We start from the raw sequence: 5,000 nt of genomic DNA, 5'->3' as shown, positions 1-5,000 counted from the left end.
ACCCGGTGTCCCGTTGCCGCGCGGGGAGTGATCCTCGGGGCCGTGCCGGGCGGGCCCAGCGACACGAAGAGAGTGGGGGGGGGGTCGGAGGGAGTGGCACTGGGGAGAGAGGGGTGGGGGAGAGAGTGCCCCCCCCCCCCCCATTAGGGGCGAGTTTATGCAGTCATCAGAGTTTATACCTAACCTCATGATGCTTTATTAGCCGGATAGGCTGTCTGACCTCGCCCCCAGTCCCTACTCCTTCCACTGGATTCTTCTTATACCCTCTTTTTCTTCGTGCCCCCCCCCCACGCAGGGAGGGTTCCAAGAGGGAGGAGGGAGGGAGGGAGTCCCGGGGCCGTGAGAGAGAGAGAGCCTCATTAGCTGCTAGGTTCACCTCATTAGCTGCTAGCTAACGCGTCAGACCTTTTACATTCTTTAGAGGATTGAAACCTCAGGGCCTTTAACCCCCGTTCACCGTTTACACTCAACGATCCTTCCGAACAAAACCCTTACACATCTGTCCGTCCAACTGACCCCCGAGATACCTAACACGCAGATTAACACGTCAGCGGTGATCGGCGTGTCATAGAGGAGTCACAAAGACGGGCAAAATAGAGTGGTTGAATAAAAAATACTCACTCAATTGGCCGTGATTTAACGTAGCACACAATGATGCAAAGCCCATGCAAAGTCCAGTGGCCCAAGCAAACAAATAAGATAGATCTGGCTCGGCGTTCCTCATCTCCACATCGTCACCCAGCACGCCGACGCCCAATAACAATTCCCCCGCAAATTGTGCACCTCGAGCGGCAGTACTTTAAACGGCGCCGTCTTCGGCGTGGACGGCATGAACCAAGTCGGCAAGCATCGTCACCCAGCACACAGACGTCCACTAACAATTCCTCCCCCCTGCAAATTGCGCGCCGCGAACGGCAGTACTTTCAAGTATGCCGCCTTCGGCGGGGACATCGTGAACCAAATCGGCAGGCAGGCGTCGTCAGCCGGTCGACCGACCCCCAGTTGCATTGCCCCAACGGCCATTGTGCACTTCGAACAGAACAGTGCTTTTAAAATATTCCGCCTGCCGCGTGTACATCATGAAACAAATGGAAAGGACGAACCGGGCGTGCAACCGATGCACGGAGAGTGACAGGTCGTCAAGCAAGTCCGTGGCAATCCGTCGGCCGACTCGGCCGCGGCCAGCAGAGGCGTTTTGGCCCGGGCGCGCCGAACTTTGCGCGCCCTCGGTATGCGTAACACTAGCACATGCCTTCAAAACTCACTACAAAATAACCCCAAAGTATGCCGCCTTCCCCGTGGGCCTTGTTACCAATATCTTGCCCTGCTTCCTGATGCCCTTATGGGGTCGGCTCTGTTCTTGCAGAACCCTCAGGTGGTGCAGAGTCTGGGCCATTTTATCAATATCTTGCCCTGATTCCTGATGCCCTTATGGGGTCGGCTCTGTTCTTGCAGAACCCTGAGGTGGTGCAGAGTCTGCGCCTTGTTATCAATATCTTGCCCTGCTTCCTGAAACCCTTATGGGGTTGGTTCTGTTACAAAACCCTCAGGTGGTGCAGAGTCTGGGCCACTTTATAAATAACTCTGCCTGCATTAGGGTCAGGGTTAGGGTTAGGGTTAGGGTTAGGGTTAGGGTTAGGGTTAGGGTTAGGGTTAGGGTTAGGGTTAGGGTTAGGGTTAGGGTTAGGGTTAGGGTTAGGGTTAGGGTTAGGGTTAGGGGTAGGGGTAGGGGTAGGGGTAGCGGTAGGGGTAGGGGTAGGGGTAGGGGTAGTTTGAACTACTGCCGCTCCAGGCGCGCACTGTGCGTGGGTAATTTTCAGTGGGCGTCGGTGTGCTGGGTGACGATGCCGCCCAGACTCTGCACCACCTGAGGGATCTGCAAGAACAGAGCCGAACCCGCAAGGGTATCGGGAAGCAGGGCAAGATATTGATAACAAGGCCCAGACTCTGCACCACCCGAGGGTTCTGCAAGAACAGAGCCGACCCCATAAGGGTATCAGGAAGCAGGGTGAGATAGTGACACCATTTGTAAAACCGGCAAATCCCACCCAGGAAACATTGCAAAAATTGGCCTCTAATGCTGGAACGTGGGTAAAGCCAAACAAACACGACACGTTTTAAAAGAACGTTACTAAAACAGCCTGGGATATGCCCATGACAAAGGATAGGCCGAACCTCACCAGAAAAAAAGAGAGGGAGACCACGGCAGAGCTGAGGGATAAACATGAGATGGTGATAAAACCAGCAGACGAGGGGAGCAGTAGGGTTACAAATTAATGTCAATATGGGGCCTGCTCCCACTGGGTAATAGACAAAAACATAGAACAGGGTGACAGGAGAGACTGGATAGCACAGAGGATAACCCGTGAGCGAAATAATGGGGTGTATGCAGTTCAATGTAAGGAGTGTACCTTACGGTACATAGGGGAAACAGGTAAAACAGCCTCAGCGGTGATCGACGTGTCAAAGAGGAGTCACAAAGACGGGCAAAATAAAGTGGTTGATTATAGACAATAGACAATAGACAATAGGTGCAGGAGTCGGCCATTCAGCCCTTCGAGCCAGCACCGCCATTCAATGCGATCATGGCTGATCACTCTCAATCAGTACCCCGTTCCTGCCTTCTCCCCATACCCCCTCACTCCGTTATCCTTAAGAGCTCTATCCAGCTCTCTCTTGAAAGCATCCAACGAACTGGCCTCCACTGCCTTCTGAGGCAGAGAATTCCACACCTTCACCACTCTCTGACTGAAAAGGTTCTTCCTCATCTCCGTTCTAAATGGCCTACCCCTTATTCTTAAACGGTGGCCCCTTGTTCTGGACTCCCCCAACATTGGGAACATGTTTCCTGCCTCTAATGTGTCCAATCCCCTAATTATCGTATATGTTTCAATAAGATCCCCCCTCATTCTTCTAAATACCAGTGTATACAAGCCCAATCGCTCCAGCCTTTCAACATACGACCGTCCCGCCATTCCGGGAATTAACCTAGTGAACCTACGCTGCACGCCCTCCATAGCAAGAATATCCTTCCTCAAATTTGGAGACCAAAACTGCACACAGTACTCCAGGTGCGGTCTCACCAGGGCCCGCTACAACTGTAGAAGGACCTCTTTGCTCCTATACTCAACTCCTCTGGTTACGAAGGCCAACATTCCATTGGCTTTCTTCACTGCCTGCTGTACCTGCATGCTTCCTTTCATTGACTGATGCACTAGGACATCCAGATCTCGTTGAACTCCCCCTCCTCCTAACTTGACACCATTCAGACAATAATCTGCCTTTCTACTCTTACTTCCAAAGTGAATAACCTCGCACTTATCTACATTAAACTGCATCTGCCATGTATCCGCCCACTCACACAACCTGTCCAAGTCATCCTGCAGCCTTATTGCATCTTCCTCACAATTCACACTACCCTCCAGCTTAGTATCATCTGCAAATTTGCTAATGGTACTTTTAATCCCTCCGTCTAAGTCATTAATGCATATCGTAAATAGCTGGGGTCCCAGCACCGAACCTTGCGGTACCCCACTGGTCACTGCCTGCCATTCCGAGAGGGACCCATTTATACCCACTCTTTGCTTTCCGTCTGTCAACCAATTTTCTATCCATGTCAGTACCCTACCCCCAATACCACGTGCCCTAATTTTGCCCACTAATCTCCTATGTGGGAGCTTGTCGAAGGCTTTCTGAAAGTCGAGGTACACCACGTCCACTGACTCTCCCCTGTCAATTTTCCTAGTTACATCCTCAAAACATTCCAGTAGATTTGTCAAGCATGATTTCCCCTTCGTAAATCCATGCTGACTCGCAATGATCCTGTTACTGCTATCCAAATGCTCAGCAATTTCGTCTTTTCTAATTGACTCCAGCATCTTCCCCACCACTGATGTCAGACTAACTGGTCTATAATTACCCGTTTTCTCTCTCCCTCCCTTCTTAAAAAGTGGGATAACATTTGCTATCCTCCAATCCACAGGAACTGATCCTGAATCTATATAGAACATTGAAAAATGATCTCCAATGCTTCCACTATTTCTAGAGCCACCTCCTTAGGTACCCTGGGATGCAGACCATCAGGCCCTGGGGATTTATCAGCCTTCAGTCCCATCAGTCTACCCAAAACCATTTCCTGCCTAATGTGGATTTCCTTCAGTTCCTCCATCACCCTAGGTTCTCCGGCCCCTAGAACATTTGGGAGATTGTGTGTATCTTCCTCAGTGAAGACAGACCCAAAGTAACGGTTTAACTCGTCTGCCATTTCTTTGTTCCCCATAATAAATTCCCCCGTTTCTGTCTTCAAGGGACCCACATTTGCCTTGACTATTTTTTTCCTCTTCACGTACCTAAAAAAACTTTTGCTATCCTCCTTTATATTATTGGCTAGTTTACCCTCGCACCTCATCTTTTCTCCCCGCATTGCCTCTTTAGTTAACTTTTGTTGCTCTTTAAAAGAGTCCCAATCCTCTGTCTTCCCACTCTTCTTTGCTATGTTATACCTCCTCTCCTTAATTTTTATGCTGTCCCTGACTTCCCTTGTCAGCCACAGGTGTCTCTTACTCCCCTTAGAGTCTTTCCACCTCTTTGGAATAAATTGATCCTGCAACCTCTGCATTATTCCCTGGAATACCTGCCATTGCTGTTCTACCGTCTTCCCTGCTAGGGCCTCCTTCCAGTCAATTTTGGCCAGCTCCCGCCTCATGCCTCTGTAATCCCCTTTGCTATACTGTAATACAGACACTTCCGATTTTCCCTTCTACCTTTCCATTTGCAGAGTAAAACTTATCGTGTTGTGATCACTGCCTCCTAACGGCTCTTTTACCTCTAGTCCCCTTATCAGATCAGGATCATTAAAAACACTCACTCTATTGGCCGTGATTTAACCTAGCACACAGTGTTGCAAAGCCCACGCAAAGTCCAGTGGGCCAAGCAAACAAATAAGATAGATCTGGCTCGGCGTTCCACATCTCCACATCGTCACCCAGCACGCCGACGCC

Source organism: Rhinoraja longicauda, unplaced genomic scaffold (assembly GCF_053455715.1).
Source record: "Rhinoraja longicauda isolate Sanriku21f unplaced genomic scaffold, sRhiLon1.1 Scf000173, whole genome shotgun sequence".
Lineage (NCBI taxonomy): Eukaryota > Metazoa > Chordata > Chondrichthyes > Rajiformes > Arhynchobatidae > Rhinoraja > Rhinoraja longicauda.
Note: the sequence above shows the minus strand (reverse complement) of the source record.